This window comes from Bos javanicus, chromosome 2 (assembly GCF_032452875.1).
Source record: "Bos javanicus breed banteng chromosome 2, ARS-OSU_banteng_1.0, whole genome shotgun sequence".
NCBI classification, from domain to species: Eukaryota; Metazoa; Chordata; class Mammalia; order Artiodactyla; family Bovidae; genus Bos; species Bos javanicus.
This window is the reverse complement of record NC_083869.1, coordinates 130,282,487-130,306,205: the sequence shown is the minus strand read 5'-3', so window position 1 is coordinate 130,306,205 and position 23,719 is coordinate 130,282,487. Positions and strand designations below refer to the sequence as shown.

At 43.1% G+C, this 23,719-nt stretch overlaps 1 protein-coding gene and 1 long non-coding RNA gene across 13 annotated transcripts in view; one reads left to right on the top strand and one right to left on the bottom strand.

The window, feature by feature from the left end:
- Positions 1-5,051: 5,051 nt before the first annotated feature.
- On the bottom strand, positions 5,052-14,020 carry LOC133233793 (uncharacterized). Of its 4 annotated transcripts, none has more exons than XR_009731866.1 (5): positions 13,795-14,020; positions 6,745-6,831; positions 6,583-6,640; positions 5,348-5,528; positions 5,052-5,162 (listed from the first exon to the last, which is right to left on the bottom strand). It is a non-coding gene; the product is annotated as an uncharacterized LOC133233793 (long non-coding RNA). The 4 variants fall into 4 exon arrangements; XR_009731869.1 differs by having other exon boundaries at positions 5,348-5,523; XR_009731871.1 differs by having other exon boundaries at positions 13,738-13,805.
- A 22-nt stretch (positions 14,021-14,042) lies between these two features.
- The window catches only part of ZBTB40 (zinc finger and BTB domain containing 40), a 78,457-nt gene continuing 68,780 nt past the window's right edge, over positions 14,043-23,719 (top strand). For 5 of the 9 annotated variants that reach the window (XM_061393878.1, XM_061393856.1, XM_061393901.1 and 2 more), the window contains exon 1: positions 14,044-14,194. The gene's annotated coding sequence lies outside the window, so the exon portion shown is untranslated. Of the gene's footprint in view, positions 14,195-18,762; positions 19,246-21,401; positions 21,738-23,719 lie in introns of those variants that run through there. The other 4 variants (XR_009731838.1, XM_061393892.1, XM_061393865.1 and 1 more) reach the window with 3 other exon arrangements.

Sequence of the window (23,719 nt, the reverse complement as noted above, 5' to 3'; positions counted from 1 at the left end):
CAAGAAGAACAAAACTGGAGGCCTTACGCTTCTTGATTTCAAAATTTCAATGTATTACAAAGCTACAGTAATCAAGCAGGATGGTAGTGGCATTAAGAAAGACATATAGACAAATGAAACAGAATTGAGAGTCCAGAAATGATAACCTCTTCTAATAAGTGATGTTGGACAAACTGGATATTCACATGCAAAAGAATGAAACTGAATCCTGTCTTATACCATATACAAAATCCAACTAAAAATAAATTCAAGACTTAAATACAAGACCCCAAACCATGAAACTCCTAGAAGAAAAGAAAAACATAGGAAAATTCTTTTCTTGAAATTGATCTTAGTGATGATTTCTTGGGTATGACAACAAAAGTGAAAGTACACATGTGGGATTATGCCAAACTAAGAAGCTCTGAAGAGCACAAGAAATACTAACAGTGAAAGACAACCAATTCTACAGAATGGGAGAAAACATTTGCAAACTATATATATAATAAAGGGTTAATAACTGAGCTATCAGGGAAGCCCATACAACTTAATAGCAAAATAATAATAACAACTACCTGATGTTAAAATGAGATGCAAGAATTTTGTCAAAGAAAGAGATACTACTGCTGCTGCTGCTAAGTCGCTTCAGTCACGTCCAACTCTGTGCGACCCCATAGACGGCAGCCCACCAGGCACCCCCGTCCCTGGGATTCTCCAGGCAAGAACACTGGAGTGGGTTGCCATTTCCTTCTCCAATGCATGAAAGTGAAAAGTGAAAGTGAAGTCGCTCAGTTGTGTCCGACTCCTAGCGACCCCATGAACTGCAGCCCACCAGGCTCCTCCGTCCATGGGATTTGCCAGGCAAGAGTACTGGAGTGGGGTGCCATTGCCTTCTCTGGAGAAACTCTGAAAGTATAAACCAATAAAAACTTCCTAGAACTAATAATTATATTAAGGTTGCAGGATACAAAGTTAACATTAAAATGTCAATACTTTACAACATGCCGTCAATGAAAAGTAAATTTTGAAATTAAAAATACAATACTACTTAACAGCCCACAAGATTAAATACTTAAGTATAGACCAAACAGAATATGTTTTAAGATCTTTATGAAGAAAACTACAAGATTCTGGTAAAACATAAAAGTAAATAAATGGAGGACTATGGGGCTTCCTGGATGGCTCAGACGGTAAAGAATCTGCCTGCAATGCAGGAGACCCAGGTTCGATCCCTGGGTTGTGAAGAAACCCTAGAGAAGGGAATGGCAATCCACTCCAGTATCCTTGCTTGGAGAATTCCAAGAACAGAGGAACCTGGTGGGCTACAGTCCACGGGGTGGCAAAGAGTAGGACATGACTGAGCGACCAACACTTTCACTTTCATTCCATGTTCATGGATATGAAGACCAAACACTGTCAAGATATCAGTTCTTTCAAACTAGATCTATGTACCCTATGCAATCTCAAGGAAAATCTCAGTAAATAATTTTGTGGATTTTGACAAACTGATTCTAAAGTTTTTATGGAGAGACAAGAGACCCAATGGCCAACACAATATTGAAGGAGAAGGACAAAGTTGGACACTACCCAACTTCAATACTTACTATAAAACCATGGAAAACAAGACTGTGGTATAAGCAAAAGAATAAATCAGTAGAACAGAATAAAGAGCCCAGAAATAAACCCATATAAAGTCAACTAATACTTGACAAAAGTAGCAAAGGTAATACAACGGAGTGAAGATGGTTTCAACAAATGACACTGGAACAACTGGACATCCACATGCAAATAAATGAAGCTGGACACAGACTTTACTTTTCACAAAATCAATTCAAAATGGATCACAGACAGAAATGTAAAATGCAAAGCTCCTAGACAATAACATAGGAGAAAATCTAGATAATCTTGGCTATAGTGATGACTTTTTTGGATACAAACCAAAGGCAGAATCCATGAAAGAAAGAATCAAGCTGGGCTCATTATAATTAAACTTTCTGGCTCTGCAAAACACTATGTTAAGAGAATAAGAAGACAAGCCACAGACTGGGAGAAAATATTTGCACAAGACATACCTGAAAAGAACTATTATTCAAATTATACAAAGAACTCTTAACACTCAACAATAAGAAAACAAACAACCTGATTTTAAAATAGACCAAAGACCTTAATAGATCCCTCTCCAAAGAGGATAAACAGATGGCAAGTAAGCATATCAAAAGATACTCCACAACATGTATCATCAGGGAAATGCACATTAAAACAACGGGATACTGCTCTATACCTCCTAGAATGGCCAAAATTCAGAACACTGACAACACTAAATGCTGGTAAGACTGTGGAGCTGTGGGAACTCGCACGCCCTGCTGGTGGAATTCAAAATGGTACCGCTACTTCGGAAAATAATTTGGCAGTTTCTTACAAAACTAAACAGATTTTTCTTATATGATCCAATAATTGTGCTCCTTGGTATTAACCCAAACAAACTGAAAAGCTATGGCCACACAAGAACCTGCACACAGATGTGTATAATACCTCTATTCATAATTGTCAAAACTTGGAAGCAACCAAGACGTCTTTCAATGGGTGAATGGATGAGTAAACTGTGGTACGTTCAGAAGATGGAATATTACTCAGTGCTAAAAGATAATAAGATACCGAGCCATGAAAAGACATAAAAGAAACTTAAATGTATATTACCAAGTGAAAGAAAGTAAAAGTGAAAGTTGTTCAGTCGTGTCTGCCTTTTTGCGACCCCTTGGACTATACGGTCCATGGAATTCTCCAGGGCAGAATACTGGAGTGGGTAGCCTTTCCCTTCTTCTCCAGGGGATCTTCCCAACCCAGGGATTGAACCCAAGGCTCCTGCATTGTGGGTAGATTCTTTACCAGCTGAGCCACAAAGGAAGCCCTAAGTGAAAGAAGCCAATCTTAAGAGGTTATATATTGCATGATTCCAGCTATGCAACATTCTGGAGAAGGAGCAACTATGGAGACTGTAAAGGCCAGTGACCTTCAGGGGTCTGGGGGCAGGGAGGATGAATAGGGAGAACACAGAGGACTTATTTATTTTTCAAGTTTTTTTTTAGCTTTATTTTTTATTTTTTAATTTTTATTTTATTTTTTAACTTTACAATATTGTATTGGTTTTGCCATATATCAAAATGAATCCACCACAGGTATACATGTGTTTCCCATCCCGAACCCTTCTCCCTCCTCCCTCCCCGTACCATCCCTCTGGGTCGTCCCAGTGTACCAGCCCCAAGCATCCAGTATCGTGCATCGAACCTGGACTGGCGACTCGTTTCATATATGATATTATACATGTTTCAATGCCATTCTCCCAAGTCATCCCACCCTGTCCCTCTCCCACAGAGTCCAAAAGACTGTTCTATACATCAGTGTCTCTTTTGCTGTCTTGTATACAGGGTTATTGTTACCATCTTTCTAAACTCCATATATATGTGTTAGTATACTGTATTGGTGTTTTTCTTTCTGGCTTACTTCACTCTGTATAATAGGCTCCAGTTTCATCCACCTCATTAGAACTGATTCAAATGTATTCTTTTTAATGGCTGATAATACTCCATTGTGTATATGTACCATAGCTAGATGAATATAATTTTTAAATTATAAACATAGCATATGAACACATTTATTAGAAAAACTCAATCATTACCAAATACATAGCAGAAAAGTGAAAAGCCATCTGCAAATCTCAGGCTCTGCCTTATATACAGATGTCAAGCAGTTAGGTAGGTTTACAAATTTTCATTTTTACAATACTTTTTGAATAGGAAATATATGCTAATAGTTCAAAATTCAAAAGTTACCAAGTAGTTTATAGGAAAAATTGTCTCTTTCCCTGTTTTCAGCAATTAAATTCCCTCCCTTGAAGAAAATCCTATTAACAGTATATATATTTGTGGGCTTTTTAAAAACTTTTTATTTTATAATGGGGTATAGTGATCTCTGGAGAAGGCAATGGCACCCCACTCTAGTACTCTTGCCTGGAAAATCCCACGGACGGGGGAGCCTGGTGGGCTGCCATCTGTGGGGTTGCACAGAGTCGGACACTACTGAGCGACTTCACTTTTGCTTTTCACTTCACGTATTAGAGAAGGCAATGGCAACCCACTCCAGTATTCTTGCCTGGAGAATCCCAGGGATGGGGGAGCCTGGTGGGCTGCCATCTATGGGGTCGCACAGAGTCGGACACCACTGAAGTGATGCAGCAGCAGCATAGTGATCCCCGGTGGCTCCGTGGTAAAGAACCTGCCTGCCTGCCAATGTAGGAGACCCAGATTCAATCCCTGGGTCACTGAAATCCAGTGGAGGAGGAAAGATCCCCTGGAGGAGGGAATGGCAACCCACTCCAGTATTCTTGCCCGGGAAATCCCACGGACAGAGGAGACTGGCTGGTTACAGTCCATGGGGTCTCAAAAGAGTCGGGTACGACTTAGCGACTAAGCAACATTTGTGTTTTTTTAACACTTTTTATTTTATATTGAAGTATAGGTAATTAACAATACTGTGTTAGTTTCAAGAGTACAGCAAAGGGGTTTTAGAGCAGTGAAACTACTCTGCATAATGCTGCAGTGGTGAATACATGTTATGTTGTTGTCGTTCAGTCCCTAAGTCGTGTCTGACTCTTTGGGACCTCACGGATTATAGCTTGCCAGGCTCCTCTGTTCATGGGATTTTCTAGGCAAGAGTACTGGGGTAGTCAATCCCTGGGTCAGGAAGATCCCCTGGAGTAGGATACATATTATGCATTTGACCAAACCCAGAGAATGTACACCACCATGAGTGAACCCTAATATAAACTTTGGGTGATAAGGGATAGAGGAACACCAGAAATTTATATATTTTCCTCTCAATTTTGCTGTGAACCTAAAACTGCTCTTAAAAATAAAAATATTCTATATCTTGATATAGTGATGGTTACATGAGTGTATGTACTTGCCAAAATGCCACTTTAAATGTGGAGAAGGAAATAGCAACCCACTCCAGTATTCTTGCCTGGAGAATCCCATGCAGGGTATAGTCCATGGGGTCACAAAGAGTTGGACGCAACTGAACAGGCACACATACAGGCACTTTAAGTGAGTACACTTTTTCTTTTATGTAAATTATATTTAATAAAGTCCATTCTCGATGAGATGACAGATTACACTGGCCTCAGTCTGCAGAACAAAGTAAAGGATAATTTTATTTTAATAAAACTGCAGGAGGAGGATAGGTGAGAGATAAAATTCATTCAAACTTTGGCCATGGAAACAGAGTATATTTAGAGGTAAAATCAACAAGACTTGGTGACTAGTTGAGGGTGAATGACAAACGTGTCAAGGACAATTCCCAGCTGTCTAACCCAAGCGATCAGGTAGAGAGTGATGGGTGGGCTGTTCTCGCTGAGCTCAGGAGCTGCAGGGGAGAAGCAGACTGGGCTGGAAAATTACAGCTTCTGTTTTGGATTAGATGGATACGATGGGCCTGTGAGCCATCTCCAAAGATGTTGATTCCGTGAGGCTGAATGCAATACAGCCTCTTGTCTCAGGAGAAATTGAGATTCACGATATAAGACATAAGCAGACCAGACCCCACAGAAGTACCCTCGACTCTTACTGGCTGGGAGCCCCTTTGGAGCGAGGTAGTCTCTCCCTTCTCTTGTTTTTTTTGTCATCTCGGATGGATGAGCAAGCTGACCTTTCTGAGTCATTTGGAAAATTCCAACAGCATCCTCATCTGAGACTCTCTGGCCTCCACTGGGCAAGATCTGAAGACAAGCTTCGTTTGGATTGAAGAAAAGGGTAGTGGAATTCTAACACTTAGAAAGCCAGGGAAAAGAAGGCTAAGGCCCAGATACCTACTCTAGCAGATAAAAAGCATATGCTGAACCTCTAGCAAACTTCACTTCTACAAATAACACCACCGCCTTGGGGAACAGCAGAGACATTTGACCAGGCAGCAGCTGTGCAGAGAGTGCTATTTAAAGACACAGCTTTTGCAGCCCAAGGACTCTGGGCTTAAGATTTGATTGGAAGGCGGAGAGAAGACTGAGGAAAGAACCAGATTTGGGGAAAAACATCACCAGGTGGTTGGCTGCTGATATGAACTCTGAATATGTTAAATGAGCTCATTTTAATAAAATTATGTCTATCCATCTCTTTCTGAGTAAATTAAATGTGTTAATTCACAGAAAGCAGTCGGAACAGTGTCCAGCTCATGGTGCTTATTGAAAAGAAACTGTCCTTATTACCGTCATTATCTCCCCATCTACGTACCTACATATATTTGTTCAGAGATGGAGAAATACTCATCTATAATGATATGTTACTGCTAAGTGGTAGGATTTAGACTGATTCTGTTTCTAACTCTCTTCTTTATATGTTTCTCTAATCCTTGAACTCTTTATAACAAACACATATATTTTGTAAAACCCACATGTCATTATTCTGGGGGCTGAGGGAAGTGAAGGCTCTGGAGTCAGACTTCCTAGGTTTTAACCTCAACTCCACTGATTAATCGCTGTGTAACCTTGAGCAAATTATTTACCTCCTCTGAGTCTGGTTTCTCCTCTTTAAAGGAGGTAACGATATTACTTACCTCGTTTGGTGGCTATGGGAATGAAATGAGATAATCTAGGTAGAACGTGGCATGGCACCTGGCAGCAAATAAGAGGGAGATAAATAGTGACTGTATTATTAGTGGTAGCAGTGGTCCTGGCTGTGTTATCTCCTACCGGGGCAAGGCTGATGTTCTACTTACCTCAGTGTTCTTGGCCTGAAGTAGTCATTCTGGAGACAGTTGGCAGTTTAACTGGGGCAACCTCAGGCATCGGCCTGGGAACATTTTCTGTTAAGGTAGAAAAGAGAGTGAAGAAACCTCAAGCACCTTCCCCCTGATGGTCAAGAGCTAGGTCCTTTTTGGTGATTGAGAAGTACAATTTCTCAAAGTTATTTCTCCAAAACTCTTGAGACTCTCCCAAGAGAGGAGGTCCTTAGAGAATCCACCTTTGGCTTCTTATTCTCCCATATGATGGCTGGCCAGAAGCCAGGAACAATGCTCTCCATCCCTTTATGCTATTCTTCATGGGCTGTAGGCAAGTCATTTTCATGAGAATTTCTAATAATACAAAACATCAAAGGAACAATTATGGGGGAACTGCTGCCATTTTCCATTGACCATGTGTGAGTATGTTGGGGAATTGCATTCATTGTTATGTCTAAAGCAATCCTTCAATATACAGATGACCAATGGGCACATGAATTCCAGCTGATCTATTTAAAATCCTAAATGATGATGCTGTTGAAGTGCTGCACTCAATATGTCAGCAAATTTGGAAAACTCAGCAATGGCCACAGGACTAAAAAGGTCAGTTTCCATTTCAATCCCAAAGAAAGGCAGTTCCAAACAATGTTCAAACTGTCATACAATTGTGTTCATTACAAATGCTAGCAGGGTCATGCTCAAAATCCTTCAAGCCAGGCTTCAACAATATGTGAACTGAGAACTTCCAGATGTACAAACTGGATTTAAAAAAGGTAGAAGAACCAGAGAGCAAATTGCCAGGATTTATTGGATCATAGCAAAAGCAATGGAATTCCAGAAAAACATCTACTTTTGCTTCATTGAATACTCAAAAGCCTTTAAATTGGTGGATCATGGCAAACTGTGGAAAATTCTTAAAGAGATGGGAACACCAGACCACCTCACCTGCCTCCTGAGAAACCTGTATGCAGGACAAGAACCATCAGTTAGAACTGGACATGGAACAACAGAGTGGTTCAAAATTGGGAAAAGAGTCTGTCAAGGCTGTATATTGTCACCTCCCTTATTTAACATATATGCAGAGTACATTATGCAAAATGCTGGGCTGGATGAATCACAAGCTGGAATCAAGATTGCTGGGAGAAATATCAACAACCTCAGATATGCAGATAATACCACTCCAATGACAGAAAGTGAAGAGGAACTAAAGAGCCTCTTGATGAAAGTGAAAGAGGAGAGTGAAACAGCTGGCTTAAAACTCAACATTGAAAAACCATGATCATGGCTTCTGGTCCCATCACTTCATGGCAAACAGACAATAAAAAAGTGGAAACAGTGACAGATTTTACTTTCTTGGGCTCCAAAATCACTGTGGATGGTGACTGCAGCCACAAAATTAAAAGGCACTTACTTCTTGGAAGAAAAGCTATGACCAACCTAGACGGCATTTTAAAAAGCAGAGACATCACTTAGCAGACAAAGGTCCATATCATCAAAACTTTTTTTTCCCCATTTTTTCACACTTTTCCTGTGGTCATCCCTTGTGGCTCAGCTGGTAAAGAATTTGCCTGCAATACGGGAGACCTGAGTTTGATTCCTGGGTTGGGAAGATCCCTTGGAGAAGGGAAAGGCTACCCACTCCAGTAGTGGGGTCACAAAGAGTCAGACACAACTGAGTGACTTTCACTTTCACACTTTTCCTGTAGTCATGTACAGATGTGAGAGTTGGACCATAAAGAAGGCTGAGTACTGAAGAATTGATGCTTTTGAACTATGGTGCTGGAGAAAACTCTTGAGAGTCCCTTGGACTGCAAAGAGATCAAACCAGTCATTACTAAAGGAAATCAACCCTGAATATTCATTGGAAGGACTGATGTTGAAGCTCCAATACTCTGGCCACCTGATGTAAAGTGCTGACTCATTGGAAAAGATCCTGATGCCAGGAAAAATGGAAGGCAGGAGGAGAAGGGGGCAACAGAGGATAAGATGGTTGGATGGCATTAGTATCAGTTATCAGTTCAGTCGATCAGTTTAGTTCAGTTCAGCGACTGAACTGTCAGTCGCTCAGTTGTGTCCAATTCTTTGTGACCCCATGAATTGCAGCACACCAGGCCTCCCTGTCCATCACCAACTCCCAGAGTTCACTCAGACTCACATCCATTGAGTCAGTGATGTCATCCAGCCATCTCATCCTCTGTCATCCCCTTCTCCTCCTGCCCCCAATCCCTCCCAGCATCAAAGTCTTTTCCAATGAGTCAACTCTTCGCATGAGGTGGCCAAAGTACTGGAGTTTCAGCTTTAGCATCATTCCTTCCAAAGAAATCCCAGGACTGATCTCCTTCAGAATGGACTGGTTGGATCTCCTTGCAGTCCAAGGGACTCTCAAGAGTCTTCTCCAACACCACAGTTCAAAAGCATCAATTCTTTGGTGCTCAGCCTTCTTCACAGTCCAACTCTCAATCCATACATGACCATTGGAAAAACCATAGCCCTGACTAGATAGACCTTTGTTGGCAAAGTAATGTCTCTGCTTTTGAATATGCTATCTAGGTTGGTCATAACTTTTCCTCCAAGGAGTAAGCGTCTTTTAATTTCATGGCTGCAGTCACTATCTGCAGTGATTTTGGAGCCCCCAAAAATAAAGTCTGTCACTGTTTCCCCATCTATTTGTCTTGAAGTGATGGGACCAGATGCCATGATCTTCGTTTTCTGAATGTTGAGCTTTAAGCCAACTTTTTCACTCTCCTCTTTCACCTTCATCAAGAGGCTTTTTAGTTCCTCTTCACTCTCTGCCATAACGGTGGTGTCATCTGCATAGCTGAGGTTATTGATATTTCTCCTGGCAGTCTTGATTCCAGCTTGTGCTTCTTTCAGCCCAGCGTTTCTCATGATGTACTCTGCATATAAGTTAAATAAGCAGGGTGACAATATACAGCCTTGATGTACTCCTTTTCCTATTTGGAACCAGTCTGTTGTTCCATGTCCAGTTCTAACTGTTGCTTCCTGACCTGCATACAAATTTCTCAAGAGGCAGGTCAGGTGGTCTGGTATTCCCATCTCTTGAAGAATTTTCCACAGTTTATTGTGATCCACCCAGTCAAAGGCTTTGGCATAGTCAATAAAGCAGAAATAGATGTTTTTCTGGAACTCTCTTGCTTTTTGCATGATCCAGCGGACGCTGGCGATTTGGTCTCTGGTTCCTCTGCCTTTTCTAAAACCAGCTTGAACATCTGGAAGTTCACAGTTCACGTATTGCTGAACTATGGACTGAGGTTCATGACATTGTACAGGCGACAGGGATTAAGACCATCCCCATGGAAAAGAAATGCAAAAAACCAAAATGGCTGTCTGGGGAGGCCTTACAAATAGCTGTGAAAAGAAGAGAAGCGAAGAGCAAAGGAGAAAAGGAAAGATATAAGCATCTGAATGCAGAGTTCCAAATAGCAAGAAGAGATAAGAAAGACTTCCTCAGCGATCAATGCAAAGAAATAGAGGAAAACAATAGAATGGGAAAGACTAGAGATCTCTTCAAGAAAATTAGAGATACCAAGGGAACATTTCATGCAAAGATGGGCTCGATAAAGGACAGAAATGGTGTGGACCTAACAGAAGCAGAAGATATTAAGAGGTGGCAAGAAGAACTGTACAAAAAGATCTTCACGACCCAGATAATCACTATGGTGTGATCACTGACCTAGAGCCAGACATCCTGGAATGTGAAGTCAAGTGGGCCTTAGAAAGCATCACTACGAACAAAGCTAGTGGAGGTGATGGAATTCCAGCTGAGCTATTTTAAATCCTGAAAGATGATGCTGTGAAAGTGCTGCACTCAATATGCCAGCAAATTTGGAAAACTCAGCAGTGGCCACAGGACTGGAAAAGGTCAGTTTTCATTCCAATCCCAAAGAAAGGCAATGCCAAAGAATGCTTAGTCGCTCAGTCGTGTCTAACTCTTTGTGACCCCATGGACTGCATCATGCCAGGCTTCCCTGTCCATCACCAACTCCTGGAGCTTACTCAAACTCCTGTCCATCAAGTTGGTGATGCCACCCAGCCATCTCATCCTTTGATGGGGTCACAAAGAATCAGACATGACTGAGCAACTAAGCACACATACATGCACTTCTATGTTCACAGGAGCAGCATTTACAATAACCAAACATGGAAACAATCTAAATGTCCATTGACAGATGAATGGATAAAGATGTGGTGTATGTGTGTATACACACCACACACACACACGTAGCAATGGAATACTGAAAGAAAGTGAAAGTGTTATTCACTCAGTCGTGTCCAGCTCTTTGCCGCTTCATGGACTGTAGCCTACCACACTCCTCTATCCATAGAATTCTCCAGGCAAGAATACTGGAGTGGGTTCCCACGTCCTTCTATATCCAACTGAATACTTGCTTGTTTGCTAAGTCACTTCAGTCATGTCCGACTCTGTGTGACCCCATAGACGGCAGCCCACCAGGCTCCCCCGTCCCTGGGATTCTCCAGGCAAGAACACTGGAGTGGGTTGCCATTTCCTTCTCCAATACATGAAAGTGGAAAGTGAAAGTGAAGTTGCTCAGTCGTGTCTGACTCTTAGCAACCCCATGGACTGTAGCCCACCAGGCTCCTCCGTCCATGGGATTTTCCAGGCAAGAGTACTGGAGTCGGTTGCCATCGCCTTCTCCAAATTGAATACTACTTCACTATAAATAAGAATGAAATAATGCCTTTTGCAGCAACATGGATGGATCTAGAGATTATCCTACTAAGCAGAGTAAGTCAGAAAGAGAAAGACAAATACTATATGCTATCAGTTGCATGTGAAATCTAAAATATGACACGGAGGAACTTTCTATGAAACAGAAGCAGAAAGAGACTCACAGACTCACGGACATAGAGAACAGACTCGTGGTTGCCAAGCAGTGGAGTGGGGGTAGGGGTAGGCATTGGGAGTTTGGGATTAGCAGATGCAAACTATTACATATAGAGTGGATAAACAACAAGGTCCTAGTGTAACGCATGGGAAACTGTACTCATTATCCTATAATAAAGCATAATGGAAAAGAACATGAAAAAGAATATACATCAGTATTTATAACTGAATCTCTCTGCTGTACAGCAGAAATTAAGACCACATTGTAAATCAACTATTCTTCAATAAAATTTTAAAAAATAAACAAACTTTTAGGTGGAAAGAGTTCTTTCTATATTTTCTATACTTTACAACAAACGTATAGTCCTTAAAATAAGAAACAAAAACTTATTTAAAATCTCATCCTATTCTGTATAACCATAATCCCAGGAATTCAACATATCCACATTTCTCTTGCTTTCTCCTTCTTGTCTCTGTAGGATTAAATCTTAAATAGGGAGCATAGATTGTGTCTGCACTTATTCCTGTTGCTTGAGAATAATAAACCTCAAGCCATCCACATTTCCATACAGTAACTCGGGAATAACACTGCTCTTTAACAATTTGACTGATTGGATAAATATTTTGACAGCACCTACTATGTGCCAAGCAGCACTCTACGTGTTTGTTAAATCTGACAATGTGGTATTGAATGCTCCCACCAAAGGAGAATGCAGAGATCGTGAAAATAAGTGATTAGGAGACACAATAGCTATAGGTGTGAGTCTAGTGACTACAAAAGTGACTGTCATCTCCATTAAATTTGACTCTTAATGTGACAGTTCCACATGACTATACTAGTGAAAGTGACTAAGTGGGCAGGAACGAGGACCCTGCACACCCAGTTGTGTGTGTTGGTCTCTCCGTCGGGTCCAACACTTAGCAACCCCACGGACTGTAGCCACCCAGGCTCCTCTGTCTATGGAGTTCTCCAGGAAGAATACTGGAATGGGTAGCCATTCCCTTCTCCAGGGGGATCTTCCCGACCCAGGGATCTAACCGGGGTCTCCTGCACTGCAAGCAGATTCCTTACTGTCTGAGCCACCAGGGAAGCCCACCTATCCAGTTGGGGTCTGTAATTGTTGACTGTGTGGCAGTGAAAGTAGCTGAGTGATAATGATGCTGAAAACAACTGAAAGGGTGACAGCTGAGCACACATTCCAATTGCTACACTGCACAGGAACTGTTAGAAGTTTGTGGTCACAGAGAGGGGAGGCCGCATACTGGACAGTGACTGTAGAAGATGATGAACTGGATGGTAGCAACAATGCAAATGACAGTTTTGCCCAGTAGATTGAATTTATGATTAAAAAGGTGACGGGAGTGGGTCCAACAATGACATCCTTCAGAACGACTGAATTTTGACACTGGGGATGGAACAGCTGTAACCGAAGAGGGAACTCGGCCTTGTACTGAGACAACTAGATTCGAGCAGCATGACTGGCAGAAAGAAAAATCTGCTGCCTGTCAGTGACAGAATGACATTGTGGGGTTCAGTGGGCTGGCATCGATGTGACTTAATTTATCTGACACTGTTTGGATATGATTTCATCTGTCCAGCTGGCACCCCACTCCAGCACTCTCGCCTGGAGAATCCCATGGACGGAGGAGCCTGTTGGGCTGCAGTCCATGGGGTCGCTAAGAGTCGAACACGACTCAGCGACTTCACTTTCACTTTTCACTTTCATGCATTGGAGAAGGCAATGGCAACCCACTCATGTTCTTGCCTGGAGAATCCCAGGGACTGGGGGAGCCTGGTGGGCTGCCGTCTATGGGGTCGCACAGAGTCGGACACGACTGAAGCGACTTAGCAGCAGCGGTTTGGATATGATTTCATCTGTCCAGCTGTGTGAAGGTGGCAAGAGGAGCCCCCAACTGGAATGCATAGGGTGCGACAGCATGTTAACAGAAAAACAGAGCAAAAGCAAAGTTATCACTTCACCCCCAAACCCATGGATCCTAAAATGGCCTCTTAACGTCCGAGTCAAGCTTCTCCACCAACAACGAGGCGTTTGGGGACTCGGCTTGGGTCACGTCTCTGTCTTGCAAGTGAACTTGTTGTCTTTGGAAAAGTGGAAAGAAACCTTTGGTGCCTAATTCTCTCCGTGGTTTGAAATGAGAGAACCTTAGCGCGGCCTCACCCAGGCTGGTGGAAACCCGTTAGAATTTCCTCAGAGAGTGTGGGGAGGGGGGCGAGGGGTCAAGGGTCAGAGGTCGGAGAAGGAGTTAGCAACCGGCGGGTCCGAGCGAGTTTGTATTGGTAGAGTGCACGCGCGCGCGCGCGCGCGCGCGCGCGCGACGCAGGCCACGCCCCCCGTAAGGCCCGCCCCTCCCCCAGCACGTGACTGTGGCGCGCGAGGCAGGCCGGGCCGCCCCTTCCCCCTCTTCATACGCCTTCAGCGCCGGCCTCAAGATGGCCGCCCTCTGGCGTCTCTGGCGCTGTTGAATGGAGAAAGCTTTATTGTTCCCTTCGGGTAGGAGTGTTCGTGTCCTCTATGGCGCTGTCAATAAAGAACGGCAGTTTGAATCGGTCCTGAACAGGTAACCATAGAAACGGGGCCGGGACTCCGCGTTGGAGACCCCTTTTGCCGCTGAGGGCCGGGAGGCTCCCCAAACGAGGGGCGCGCAGAGACCCTTCGGCCTGGCGAAGCCCGCTGCGCCCTGCCGAGTTTCCCAGCCGCCTGTTCCCGCCCCGGGGGGAACTTGGAACTCCCCTACCGCACCCCCGGAGCGGCCCACACTCCTGAGCGCAGGCCCCGCTCTCGTCTCAGGCCGAGGGGTTTGCCCCGGGGTCCCGGCCGGAATGCTCGGCCGGGCCTAGGCCCCGCTTGGGGCCCGCCCTCCGCCGGGGACTTGCCCTCGCCCCGCATCGCCGACTGCTCGGCGTGATCCGAGGCCTCCTCGCAGCTGCTCCTCGCACTTTTTACCCCCGCCCCCCCTAAAATCCCTACCCTTCTCCGGGCCTCGGCAAACTGTGCCCTTGGCCCAAAGCCGCCGCTCCCCTCCCTTCCCTTTTTTTTTTTTTTTTTGTCTGCCGGGAGCTAAGAAGGTTTTACTTTTTTCTTTTGTACTGGTTGAAGGAGAAAGTATTTCGCATAACTTGTGACAGTTAACAGGAAATCAAATTCCGGTGTCCATCAGTGAAGTTTTCTTGGAACACAGCCGTGTTCGTAGTTTCTATATTTGTCCATGGCCGCTTTCCTCGTGCAAGAGCGAATTTGAGTAGTTGCAAGACTTAAATCTGATGCCTTGATCCCCAAAGCCGACTCTGTCTTTGGCCTTTTCGCAGCAGTGTGGCAGGACCAGCTGTAGACACAAGTAGGCTGGGTTAGTGTTGTCCTTCAGGCTTCAGGGACTCCTCAGGCCCCTTCCCACCCGAGTGGGAAACTCGAGTTACAACTGCCCTGTGCACCCCAGAGCTCTGTAGTTAACCACACACTCTGGCTCCCATTACTTCTGGTTTTATTGGTTTATTATTCAAAATGGAATTGTTTCCCCTCCTTTGAATAACAGTATCATCTACTGAGCACCTGCAGCAAGCCAGATACTTATTTATATTAATGCACAGCGCTTTTGTGTCAGCAACTTTTGTCCGTCCATGTGTCCGTTTTGCGTGGGTTGAAAGCCCAGGTTCTGAGAGGTTAAGCTGTTTTAGAGCCTCATAGATTACGGGTCTGGCAAGTTGCTCCTGGGTGCCACTTGCCTGGGGACCCATCTCATTCTGTTCAGATTTTATTCTTTTAGATCTGTCAACCTGGCACTATTGATTCTTCCTTGGAATGGAAGCCAAATCTTTGTATGGTTTGTGGATTTTAATTACAACCTCAAAATGAAAATTTCCTCTTACTTGGCTAAATCATCAAACTTCTGCTGCACCCCCACTTTCTAATTTAGACTTTGTTCTTTTATAGGAGTTGTTCCCAAACCCAACTATTCATCACTAGTTTAACTAACAAGTAGACTCAGAGTACCCAATGCTTGTATGCATGCATTAGTTAAGCATTCAGTATTTGTGGAGTGCCTACAAAATACTAGCAATGATTCAGACTCCTGGAAATAGAAATACAATGGTGAACAAGATCAATGTCATCTCTGCCCTTCCGTGGAACTAAATTCTGTAGAGGCTTGGACAGATGGCATACAGGTAATCAAAGATAATTTCATATACAGCTGTCATAGCGTCTTTATAGTCAAATTAATAGTTAATTTTTATTGACTGATTCCTGTGTGCCAAGGACTGCATTATGTGCTTTATTTCCATAGCCTGTCATTTACTCCTCACACCAACACTATGGCATAGGTTGTATTGATAGTCCTATTTTAAAGATGAGGAAGCAGTTGGAAGAGATGCCCAAGGTTCCATAGCTAATGCGTAAGGGAGCTGGGGTCTGAACCTAAACTGATCACACTAATCACCCTGCATTACCCATCTGTTTACTAAATCTTTCCTACTGCTTGGGAGGTCTTCAAGGGCAGGTGCCACACCTTGCTTGTTTTTACATCAGCTGCTAGCCAGTGCCCACAACCTGGCATTTGGTAAATATTAAATAAACACAGGTCATTCATTGAGCAAATATTTGCGTGGCTGCTGTTTACCAGACAGCAGTGTGCCTGGGATTACCAGGATGAAACATGGACTTAAAACCAGTGTCTTAACACATTAAAAGAATAGCCAAGTCATTCCAGGTTGTGGCAGCTGCTGTAAAGGAAGCGAAGCAGTGCTGACTTGGGAGACCGCCTGTCCCCAGAGGCCTCTCTTCTGGGTAGTTTAGGCTGAAACTTGTGCAGTGACTAGGATCCAGTTCAGAAGAAGGGAAAGGGGAAGGAGTTGAGGAGGAAGAACTTTTCAGCAGTTCAAGCACTGTGAGACGGCACCAACTTGGAGAGCACAGGGCTGAAAGAAGCTGGTGACTGTGCTGGGTCTCACAGTCCTGTGCTCTGAGTCCTGGCCCTGTTCCCAGCGTTATTGCTGAAAAAGGGGCATCTCTTGGGCCAGTTACAAGTCATCATCTTATCTGATACATGTGGATAATGGATAATGGTACCAGAGGACTCTTGTGTGTGTTTTGTTACATATGTTGCTGAATTCCAGTTAGAACAGCCAAGTTTGGCCCCAAATGGAAACTTACTTAAAATGCTGGAAAGTGAAAGTCTTAGTGGCTCAGTCCTGTCCAACTCTGTAACCCCATGGGCTGTACTCCACTGGCCCTTCTATCCATGGAATTCTCCAGGCAAGAATACTGGAGTGGTTAGCCATTCCCTTCTCCAGGGGATCTTCCCGACCCAGGGATCAAAGCTGGGTCTCCCGCATTGCAGGCAGATTCTTTACAGTCTGAGCCACCAGAGAAGCTCACTCAAAGTGCTAAAATAATAACAAAAATTCAGAAGTGCGTTACAGTTGAATTTGAGGGTGTGTTTGTGCATGGGTATATGTGTGTGTGTTTTTATCTTTGCGGGAGGGGACAGGTCTCATTTTTTTCTTTATGTTAAGAGGGGAACATTTCCAAATGGGGTTTAATTTTTTTAATAAAATTGCACAAGTGTCTGTAGAGTGTATTTCATCGTTTTGGTGTTTTAAGCTTGAAAATATTTGCATTCCTTCATTCTAAGCAAATGATAGGCTTATTCTAGTTGGTAGTAATTTTAGAATTTGTTTGCAAATGATTTGGGGTTTCCTCTAAAAGTTTTCAAAATAATGTTGCATACTATAAGCAGAATGTTGAATGCTTTGAAGCAGGTACATTTTTTGCACAGGTAAAGACACATGATGATGTTTGGGCTCATAAACAGGAAAATTCACAGAGGCAGTAATACACCAAGCAGAGTATATAGGAAGGTCAGCAGTGTCAAGTTTTACTTTTACTTTCACTCTCTCCAGTAAGCGTACTGCGTAAGTCACCAGAAGATGGGATCCAGCCCAGCAAATGGAGCAGGGAACCCAACAGAGAGTGGCGTGTTAATGCAGTGTTAACCAGCAAGCCCTGAATTAAATTGCTATTTTAGGTTTGGGTGGGACCTTCGCATTTAAACTCTTGCAGTTTTACTCTGTGAGTTGGGTCTGTTGGGTTTCAGTAAAGAGTAGGTGGTAACACTATTTGAAGGATAATATAAAACTGCAGGAAAAGCCAGGGTATACCAATTTGTTTTTCAATCTATTTTATTTCAGTTCAAAGCATCATTGCAGACAGGCAGTGCAGGGAACCACGCCACACTTGGGCAGTCCTCACCTGCTTTTGGAGATTGAGGAAGACTGAGTATAACCAAAGTGTGGCTTGTTTTCTTGGACTATCTGTCTGCAAAGATGCTTTGAACTGAAATAAAATAGATTGAAAAACAAATTGGTGTGCCCTCTTGCCTTGTACTGAGTATTTACATTACCCTTCTGGAGTACTGCCTGTGCCAGCACCCTAGGGGGAGGCGGTGACCCTTCAGCCTCTTTCAACTCTTCAAGAGCGTGAGCTCTTTGATTTTCACGAGGAAATTGAATTGGGATATGTGGTTTTTCTGGATCTCCAATAGCCTGCCTTCTAAAGCCATCATCCTAATAACGTGGGGAAAGCAAGCTATAACCACAGAGAGGAAAGAATTAAATATTAAGGGCATTTAAATTCAGAGATGAGGTTGTCACTTCCTTTAAGTTGTGCAGTGGGTGTGGTATTTCATTCACACAGAGTGCAGTTTTAAGACTCCTACAGCTCTCAAGGGAGAGAAGGGTAGGGAAAGAAAACTATCTTTCCTAACATTGCCCTAATAGTGTTATGTAACTGCATATCCTCAAAATCATGACATCAAGTATTTCATTTCCATAGATAAAGTAAATATGTTACTGCTGATCCGCATCAACTTGTTAATCTGGGGTATCTGGTCAGGTTGTAGGGGACCTATGAAGCCTTTGAATTTGCCTGCAGACTTGTGTAAATGCCATTTTTAATTCTGGGAAAAGAGCCCATTACAGGCATAGCGTGGAGATACGGCAGGTTCAGTTCTAGACCATTGCAATAAAGTGAGTCACATATATTGTTTGATTTCTCAGTTTCTCAATTTTGATTTCTTAATTTCTCAAACATGACATGTAAAAGCTATGTTCACACTATACTAGTCTGTTAAGTGTGTAATAGCATTATGTCTAAAAAAAACAATGTACATACCTTAATTTTTAAAAAAACTTAATAAAAAAAATGCTAACCATCATCTGACAATGCATGATTACCACAAACCTTCAATTTGTAAAAAATGCACTGTCTTTGAACCACAATAAAATGAGGTATGCTTGTACTTCAGTCAGATCTCTTAGGGGTGGGTCCTAGACCCCTCCAACGGTACAGAGCCGACAATGAACATACAATACACCACTGAACTGAAACAGCGAGGAGAGTCCCCCTAAAACCAGTACTTTCTGTTTTTCTTTGCCCTTGACCTCAAAGATGGAAAAGTATCTTTTCTGGCTTTGTTTCCTGTCTAAACCGGTTGAGCATAGTTGAATGTTTGTGCAGAAGCCTTTACCCAGCGAAGTGCTTCAGAGATGCTTTAGAGATCCTTGCTGTTGTTTCACGCGAGGCTGGTGAGTGGGGACATGTTGTCTCGGCTGCCTGGTAAGCAGATAAAACAGTCATTTCTTCCGACAGGTAAAGGGAAGAGCATAGAAGCCCAGTACTTTGGCTCTAGGCATCAACTTTCTGAAGATAGAGTCAGTTTCTCAGGGTTAGAAAGCAGGGATAAAGGGGAGAGAGGAGGAGAAGGGTAGATTCAGAGGGGCAGCACAGGGGGAGAGGGCACTGCCCTGCATTTGTCTTGGGGCCCCCCTGTGACAGCAGAGCTGCTCTCTGAAACCAGACTCATCTCAGACTTTGTGGCTCAGACGGTAAAGCGTCTGCCTGCAATATGGGAGACCCAGGTTCGATTCCTGGGTCGGGAAGATCCCCTGGAGAAGGAAATGGCAATCCACTCCAGCACTCTTGCCTGGAAAATCCCATGGATGGAGGAGCCTGATAGGCTACAGTCCATGGGGTCGCAAAGAGTCGGACACGACTGAGCGACTTCACTTTCATCTTTCACTTTTCATCTCAGACTTTAGCTAGTGTTAGGACCTCTGAAAAAGCCAATTTGTGGACATGTTTTCTGGTTTTATTAGTACCCAAAGCGGGGTGGGGAACAGGGAAGAAGGAAATATCTTTTACATCTTTATGTTCTGTGTGTGCATGCTCAGTCGTGATGACTCTTTTCGACCCCATGGACTGCAGCCGGCCAGGCTCCTCTGTCCGTGGGATTCTCCTGGCCTGAATGCTGGAGTGGGTTGCCATTTCCTCCTCCAGGGGATCTTCCCGACCCGGAGATCAAACCCGCATCTCCTGCATTGGCAGGTGGAATCTTTTACCACTGAGCCTCCTGGGAAAGCCCATCTGTATGTTAGGATATATATTTATTTAATGGGACCTTAGTAGAAAACAGTTTAAGCCAGAGTTTGGCCCATGTAGCATTTACCAATTAGTTGCTTACTTTTAAACATCAGAGATTTTACGTCTGTGACCCCTGAAGGTGTTTGCATGGGTGACCTCTGCTGTAACTAGAATCTGATTCTGGGACATACCATAGAGTATGTTTTGTGAAGGAAAAGACCCAGGAATGTTGAGGGAGATGAGAAACAAAGGATCACAAGGCTAAATAGCTTTTTAGGCTCCAAATACTGGTTGGTTGACTTTTTAAAAAATATAAAATCATAAGTGAACAGTATATGGTTCTGTTTCTGACTTTGAGAAAATTTTACTACAGGTAATCTAACTCTCCAGTTCCACCTGTTTCCCATCTTTCTAGGACTGTGGCCTGACAGTTGGGTCTTTCTTCTTGACTTCCTTAGCTCCCTGCCCCCACAAGGGGCTCCATTCTCCTTGCCATTCTTTCATCTGCCACTTCTCTTGGGCTCCTCGTCTCCGTGGATGGCGCCACAGTGTTGCCAGAGGTAGAAACCCGGGAGTTGTCCAGTGTTCTTCCCCTTCTCTTCAACTCTCCATCCCCTTCTACTCCCCATCTACAAATGGCACCCACTTATTTAGACTACAAGCCCATTGAAATCCCCTTTCTCTTTTGGCCAAAGCTGCTGTACTCTCTTGTCTTGAATTACTGCCACAACAGTCTTCTAGCTGGCTGGCCAACTTCCCAGCTTTGTTTCTCTCCAGTCTATTTGTACATTGTTGCTTGTGATCTTTATAAAGCACAGATCTGAACATGTTACTCTCCAGGCTAATCCTCTGCACGGTTCCTTGGCATGGCTTGGGCTGCCCTCAAACCCTGGCTGTGCCTGTCTCAAGCCTCAACTCTTAGCACTGTCTCCACTCACCTCTCACCCTTCTACTTGAGCATCAGTCATTAACACTCAGTGGGCCATGCTCTGGGGCTTTGGGGCTGTTCGTTCACTCTGGATTTCTCTGGTCACGTTATTAACCAGGCAAGTAGCAATGCTGTTATCTGTACTGACCATTAGATTGCTGAATGTTTTAGTTTTTTATATGGTTTCTTTTGTCCTTCAAATATACACTATTTGAGAAGGCAGTGGCACCCCACTCCAGTACTCTTGCCGGGAAAATCCCATGGATGGAGGAGCCTGGTAGGCTGCAGTCCATGGGGTCACTGAGGGTTAGACACGACTGAGCGACTTCACTTTCACTTTGCACTTTAATGCATTGGAGAAGGAAATGGCAACCCACTCCAGTGTTCTTGCCTGGAGAATCCCAGGGATGGGGGAGCCTGGTGGGCTGCTGTCTATGGGGTCACACAGAGTCGGACACGACTGAAGCGACTTAGCAGCAGTAGCATCAAACACTGTCCCAAAGTCTCTTGATATAATTATTTTCTCTATGTGGTTATGCCACCAACTTGATAATCAGACTGATTTTTGTTTTAAAATTTAAGAATTGCCTTGTAAAATTTAATTTTGTCTTTTTAACTATGAAAACCATGTACATGGTTCCAAAATCAGAACTGTGTAATAGGGGACATTCACTGAAGTTTTTATTTCCTGCCTGACCCTTCTTTTCTTTTTCTCTTAAGTCTTGCTGCCAGAGTTTTTGGGGTTCTGTCAATCTGATAGGTAAGAAATAATATTTCAGTGTACTTTTAATTTGTTTTCTCCTTTTATGAGTTCAGAATATCCGCCCAATGTCTGTGGTATAAGTTACAAAGGTATTTTTTCCGGTTTGTCACGTGCCTGACTTTTACATATGTTGTGTTATTGCTGTGAAGTTTTACATCTTTATATAGTGCTAATTATCAGCCCTACAGCGTATTACTTTAGATTTTGAGTCAGAGTTAGGAAGTTTGCACCAGTCTCAATTTATGAGGAATTCATTAATGTTTTCTTCTAGAAGAATATATGGTTTCACCTTTTTTAAAAAAAATCTAAGAGTCTGATCCATTTGGAATTTATCTTGGCATTTGGTTTGAGGAAGGATCGAGTCCTATATTCTTTCCAGTGGCCAGCCATTTATTGTAACACTACTTATTAAAGGCTCTTATCCTTTCTTCACTGGTTTGAGATGCTGTCTTTAGCAGATACTACTAAACTCTTATGTGCGTTTGGGTTTCCTACCGGATTTCCAGTTTTGTTCCATTGGTTTGATTGTCAATTAATACGCCATTACAAAACTATCTCAATTTTAGTGGCTTGTAATTTGTTTTGCTATCTGGAGGGATTAGTTTTTCCTTGTCAGAGTTTTCCTGGCTGTTTTGCTTGTTTATTCTGCCATATGAGCTTCATAATAAGTTTGTCTAATTTCCAGATGAAACACTCGGTGGTATTTTTATTGAGATTATGTTTTAATTTATAAAGTAGCTTAGGGAGTACTGCCATCTTTATGAGGTTGAAATTTTCTATCCAAGGATCATGGTCCATATTTCTATTTCCTCAAGACTAATTTTGTGATTTTTCAAGAGTATTTTATGTTTTTGCTTATATAAATTTTGTTTGCTTCTTGCTCAGTTTATTATACTTTTCATTCTTTAAAAAAAAAAATTCATTTTAGAATCCCTCCAGAACTTCTCAGAGAAGTTGTATACACCCACATACTCAAAAAATTTTGCATATCATTTCTGATGGTTCATAGATACCCTCCTCCAAAAGCCCATCTGATTATATTGTCCCCTCAGAATCCCTCCTCTTCTCTCTCTTTCCCATTCTCAGTACTTAGCTCTGTGTCCTACATACTGTAGGCAGTCAGTGCATGTTTGTTGAATGGAATGAATAAAGCAGTAAGGGGAAAGGAAAGAGAATAAAAGAGTGGGAAGGAAGCCTGTAAGACCTACTCTAGGGAGGTTTTCCTTCTACAGATGCTAGATGTCCCTAACATTCAAAAAACAAAGATCATGGCATCCCCTCCCATCTCTTCATGGCAAACAGATGAGAAAATAATGGATACAGTGACAGACTTTGTTTTCTTGGGCTCCAAAATCACTGCAGGTGGTGACTGCAGCCATGAAATTAAAAGGTGCTTGCTCCTTGGAAGAAAAGCTATGACCATCCTAGACAGCATATTAAAAAGCAGAGACATAACTGCCGACAAAGGTCCGCCTAGTCAAAGCTATGGTTTTTCCACTAGTCATGTATGGATGTGAGAATTGGACCATAAAGAAGGCTGAGTGCCAAAGAATTGATGCTTTTGAACTTGTGGTGTTGGAGAAGACTCTTGAGAGTCCCTTGGACTGCAAGGAGATCCAACCAGTCTATCCTAAAGGAAATCAACCCTGAATATTCATTGGAAGGACTGATGCTGAATCTGAAGCTTCAGTATTTTGGCCACCTGATGCGAAGAACTGACTCATTAGAAAAGACTCTGATGCTAGGAAAGATAGAAGGCAGGAGGAGAAGGGGACGACAGAAGATGAGATGGCTGGATGGCATCACTGACTCAATGGACATGAGTCTGAGTAAATTCCGGGAGTTGGTGATGGACAGGGAGGCCTGGCGTGCTGCAGTCCATAGGGTCGCTGTGAGTTGGACATGACTGAGCAACTGAACTGAAGTCCAGTCTTAATTCACTGGTTCTCATTTTGTTCTCCTCTAATCCCCATCCCAGA